General features: G+C 47.4%; 1 protein-coding gene across 1 annotated transcript in view; it reads left to right on the plus strand.

Annotated features, from left to right (window-relative positions):
• The window catches only part of LOC145413828 (extracellular matrix organizing protein FRAS1-like), a 596,816-nt gene that overhangs the window by 83,875 nt on the left and 506,941 nt on the right, over positions 1 to 6,000 (plus strand). The gene's annotated exons all lie outside the window — the stretch shown is intronic.

Raw genomic sequence — 6,000 nt, forward strand, 5'->3', positions numbered from 1 at the left:
CTTTGGAGGGTCTGCAGGCTGTACCGGAGCGATAGGACAGGTTAAAGTAATAAGGTTGTGATCGGAGGAGTCCAACAGAGAGGAAAGATAACAGTGTAAGCAGAAGGATTAGTTGTAAGGAAGAGGTCAAGTAAGTTGGAGCACTTTCCAAGGCAGTTAGGGATGCAGGTAGGGTGCTGTACAAGCTGCTGTAAGTCATTAAGGATAGTAAAGATGTAGGTTTGTTCACCAGGTGGATCAGTGAAAGGAGAGGAGAGCCAAAGGTTGTGGTGAACATTGAAATCTCCTAGAATGGAGATTTCAGAGAAAAGAGATATGGACAGAATGTGTTCCATTGTAGAAGTAAGATAGTCGAAGAATTTTTGAGAGTCATTAGAATTAGGAGATAAGTAAACAGCACAGATATATTTAGTCAGAGAATGACAGGATAGCCGAAGCCAGAGTGTAGAGAATTCAGGAGAATCAAGTTCAGGAACACGAGAACAAGATAGGTCGTTGCGTACATATACACAGCAGCCACCTTTGGCTTTGAAATGAGTATAGAGAAAGTAGAAGGAAACAGAAAAGGGTTTGCTGTCAGTTGCCTCAGACAGCTGAGTCTCTGTCAAGTAGAGAATGTGAAGTTTAGAGGAGGAGAGGTGATGTTCGACAGAGAGAAAGTTAGAGGAAAGGCCATGAATGTTGCAGAAATGAAGAAGAATTGAGTCAGACACTGGTTCCAGGCAACTCTCAGAGTCGTCACCAGGAGAGGGGCGGATGGTGGGGGAATTTATGGTCCCCCCCCCCCCTTGGGGACTCTGAGGCATGATTTATTAACGCCATTCTTCATTTTCTTTTTTAATTTTGAATAGGTAGTGTAGTGTGTACTATGCATGTAGTTTGGTGTTGACAGTTAGAGAAACTTGTATTGAAGAGCATGCTGACCTACTCTCAGTGTTACTGAAGGACTGAAAAAATTTCAGCAAAGGGGTATGGTCAGGAACTAGTCCTGAGGGCTGATGAAACGGGAGCTCCAGCTCTCCCTGTCATCAGCGTTCCATCCACCTTGGGAGTACTGTCCTGCTCGACTGGTGGATCTAATGTTGCTGCCACATTGCAACATTTGCCTGGCTGAGTGAAAATGGCCTTTGTGCTCATAGGTCAGTTTGGCGCATTTTACTTGTGTGCTCATAGCCAAGCATGGGTAGAGATGTGGCAACACTGTGTTCATATGGTGGTACCACACATCATTTTCTGCCTTTGTGTGTCTCGAGTGTGGACATGCTTTGGCCAAGTTATAAACAAGGCAGCTTCAATTGTTGCATTTGTGGTGGTCCCCTACCTCCTTCAGGCCTTGATTTTCCTCTGCGGCATTCTCGGTGTGTTATTATGGCCCCACCACCACCCAAGAAACGAAAGAGGAAGGTTTTGACTCTGGAGATGAAGCGAGAGATACTGAGGAAGGTTGACGCTGGCTGGACCACTTCATGCAATCTGCGGGAATATGATATGGCCTGTTCATCTTTGATATCTAGAAATCACAGGCCAAGCTGACTCAGTATGAACATGACTATGGCGATGCCACTTGGAAGGGTGATAGAAAGGTGATGTCTCGGCCCCACCATGCCGCTATCAACCAATAGACTTTGGCTTGGTTCCACCAACAACGGATTGCTTGTACTTGGGACAGAGTTGAAGGTGGCAGCCGAGAAGTTTGCTTGCCTACACAGTGTGCACGACTTCAAGGTATCTGAAAGCTGGCTCTTCCAGCTCAAACGTCAATATGGACTTACTAGCCATAAGGCACATGGTGAGGCTTTGGACGCGACAACGGAGGATGTAGAGCCATTTCGCCAGAAAGTGCAGTGCCTGATTGAGAATGAGGGCCTTGCTCTACAGTAGGTCAAATGTACAGTGCTGACGAAACTGGCCTCTTCTACTGCTCCTTGCCCACCAACACCCTGGCAAATGAGAGGGAGAAGACTGCCTGGTCAGAAGTTATCCAAACAGCATGTCTCGCTTTTGTGCTCTGCCAATGCTAACGGGATGCACCACCTCGAGCCTGTTATTGTTGGACACACACAACAGCTATGTTAGCTTCGTGGATTGATGGATAGCCTGCCTGTTGTGTGGTACCATTCTGTGAAGGCCTGGTTTACCTGTAGGATCTTCAGAGATTGATTCTACAGACACTTTATCAAGGAGGTTATCTGTTATCAAACAGAGGAACTTGGTATCCCTCATAACCAGGTGAAGGCATTCCTGATCCTTGACAGTGCCCCTGCACATCCATCTGAGAAAGAATTGGTTGCTGATAACAATCATATCAGGTGTATTTTTCTGCCACCTAATATGGCTGCTCTCATTCAGCTAATGGGCAGAGGTGTGATAGTGGCAGTGAAGAGACTGTACTGTCAGAGGTTCCTCGAGGAGGTGATGGTGGTGCTAGAGGATGAGCAATGAGTCAAGACACGTGAGGAGCGGACCTTAGAAAATCTTCAGTGTTACAACATCAAGTCTGCGGTGTTCAACTGGGCTAATGCTTAGGAGGAGGTCTCTGTCAAAACCCTCGAATGTGGTTGGTCTCGTCTCCTTCAGGGATACGAGGCCTTGCACGACTTTGAGGGATTTGACATGGATGATTTCCATTTTCATCTAAGTACGACAGGCGAGGATGTGGATGTCAGCGACATGAGAGAGTGATTGGATGACGATGGCAGTGATCCTGATTATCAGACGTTGTCTAATGAGGATGTCGCTGCTGCTGTCTTTGTGGGGCTGACAGAGGACAGAGACGAGGACAAGAATGAGGACCCTGACTCTGAACACCCCACCATTCCATCACTCCCTCGTCTTGATGCGCCATGTGCTGGCATAGAGCAGGTGCTTGAACATGCCGAGCACCTGTACTGCAACAGGGAGTTGGTGCCACTGAAGCTGGCAGTGGATCTGTGGGCAGTCAGGGATGCTGTCATCCTCTGTCAGAATCATCGCATCTGTCATCAGTCCAAGATTGACTCAGTTTTTAAGCCTGCCATCTCCATGCATGGAGGCCCGTTCTCCCCACCACCACCACCACTTCATCCCCAAGCTTCACTCTTGGACCCACAACCGAGCACATTGAGAGCCATTGAGTCTCTGTTAGACGTGAGCTTGTGACTATCTTCACAGTCTCCTGAGGTGGGTAGGCCTCCATCGTCTCACAGCACATTCTCACTCATCATCCAGCTCCAGCGGATGGAGGAGGAGGAGGTGTGTGACATTTGTTAAATGATTTTGTTAGCCACTAGACCACATGAGAGTACTGTACGCCACCTGGAGGCTAGTGGGTTATGATGTCTGTCTGCTGTTCACTGGGTGGTAAGTACTGCACAGTAGCCTACACTACTTTATTAAAATTCTTTTTGCAACCTTCATCTGATTCATTTATTTATTTGTGGATTTTTATTGTTTATGAATTGTTTTCTTAGTGTCTAGCATTATATTGGATATTCCCATGTGTGCTTTGATGTCTAAATAACTGAAAGACCGAAGAACACTGCCACAGTTAGGAGGGGTACTGTACCTATATATTGGGTATAGATAAGTAGGGTATTGCGCCATATCCAGATTTTGTCCATATCCGGATGTACCAGTGGCTCTGTTACATCAGATAATTGAGGGATTACTGTATTCATATAAAATAAAAAATGCCACCACTTGGCATTTACTCAGTAAGACACTGATTCATGAGAAAAGAAAAAAAATGCATTCATTCATTCATCAAATCCAGTGTTGCCCCCTGAGGAGCATAGGAGCCCGGAGCTAGGCAAGTTGGTCCTGACATAAAAGATGAGAGTGAGTAGCCTCATTCATTCCTTACTGGTATTACATGAGCAATAAACCCCAACCACCCCTTGAATATAAACCTGCACCGTCTCAATCAGATTGGAGTGCCTTAATTGCCCACTAAATCACCAGGTTCCATAATTTGGTTATATAGTTACCACCCAGCATAGTAAATAGTTTCTTGGTGTACAGGAAACCATTTGGCTTGTCACTCAGGGGACAGAAGGAAGAGGAAAGTATGAAGGAAAGAAGGACAGAAAAGGAAGGATGGAAAGAAGGAAGGAAGAGAGGAAAGGCAGGCACCTGAGAGCAGCACTACATCAGGTTAGTGGATGGTGAGCTCTCCCACCAGCCACTAAAAATAAAAGTAAAAAATTTTAAAATATGTGGCATGAATAAAATGAGAGAAATACAAATAAAATAGCCCTTTATACATAATAATTCATCCAACCTGGGTGCCTCCATTGCCTGCAAAGCCATGGGAACCTGTAGTGCAAGGCATGGGTGCCCAGGCAGTTACCTTGGTACTGTTCAGGGATGGACTGTTTGTTGGCAGGAGGGGATGCCTGGGGGATGGTTGGTTTTCCAGAGCTGCTGGTGACGTTAGCTGCAGATAGACACCCTGGCACCACTTGTTGGCCTGACTGTGTACAGTACTGTCTGTTCAGACGAGCTTCCACCACCACTCCTGTTCTTTCCCAACGGCTGGTTGTAGTATCTTGTACTTGCACCTGCTTGCCCACTACCAGGTGGGGCATCTGACATGGGACCTCATTCCTGGCTAGGGATCTTGAGATCTTGCCAGGTACAGCTTCCTGTCACATAGAGTACATCGCCAGTGTTGGTCCACCCTGTAATGCTGTCTGGCCACTGGGACGCCATCCCTCAGCTGACGGCTCATCACCAACTGGGCTGGGGACTTGTTCACTCCTAGTAGGGGGGTGTTGAGGTACTGCAGTAGTGCCTATGACACCCTATTGTTGTCCAGGCTGCCTCCCATGCCGATGTTACCCCGGAGTTTCCTTTTGGCAGTTTTGACTGCAGCCTCTGCCCTGCCATTTAACTGTGGTTAGTGTGCAGAGAATATCCTTGTTTCAGCCCCCACGACTTCAAAAAATCTCCCATGTCACTAGGATAGCCTCCCCTCTGTCAATAGCTGCTCTGGCACTCCCCATCTAATGAAGTACCTCCTGAGGCAGGCAGTGCTTTTGCAGGAGGTGGCCTCAGTGGGGAGGTGGGCAACCTCCAGCCATCCAGTCAGGCAGTCTGCATAGGCCAGGTAGGTATGGCCCTGCAACTGAAACATATCTGTGAACACCTGTTGGAAGGTATATTGTGGTGGCAGGTTGATGATCAGTGACTTTGGGGGGTTGGGCAGGGTCATGAACCTCACAGACTTCACACTGGGACCTATGGTATTGTAGGTCACTATCCATGCTGGGCCAGTATATGGACTGCCTAGCCCATTTAAGCATAGGGTCAAGTCCTTGGTGGCCAGCATGTAGGTTAGCTGCCACTTTATGACATTAGGTTTGTGGTACAGTATTACTAGGCAGACGCAGTCTTGGTGGAAAGTTTAGGTGACCAGGCCTTTCATCACACTGAGTCTACTCCACATTGCATAGAAGGGGCACAAGCACTGGGTCTCCTGCACCTTGTGCAGGTGCCAGTCATCCATCAACACCTTGGCGATCAACATATGGTATACCATGTCCTCTGCAGCTGCCTCACTTACATCCTCTCCTTCCAGTGTGAGGCTGTCCTCTTGGTTCATTGCCGTGATCATGGCTGCACATACCACCATACATAAATCTTCTTCTTTTTCTGAATCTTTCATGTCTGGGTATCTTTTTAAGTCCTGAAAGAGGGACAGTGCATCATCTGTGCAGTTTCACTTGCCCGGAAGGTGTTTAACTATGAACCAGAACTGTAGCATCTTCTCCTTTAACATAATCAAGCACAGGTTAATTGTGTCCATCAGGGTCTCATCTTCAAACAAGCCTACATGGGGGCTGTGGTCTGTTGCTAGGACCAGGTTTGGGCAGCTGAGCAGAAACAGCATGGTTTTCTGGAGGCACTATACCGCCACCAAGGTCTCTCCCTCCAGTGCTAAGTAACCAATGTCTGTGGAGCTTAGGTGCCTGTTGCCTCACAGAGCCAGCTTCTCTCCTCCTCTGCCACAGAATAGTGTGT

Source organism: Coenobita brevimanus, chromosome 97 (assembly GCF_032717465.1).
Source record: "Coenobita brevimanus isolate Jiangsu-jjx chromosome 97, ASM3271746v2, whole genome shotgun sequence".
NCBI lineage: Eukaryota > Metazoa > Arthropoda > Malacostraca > Decapoda > Coenobitidae > Coenobita > Coenobita brevimanus.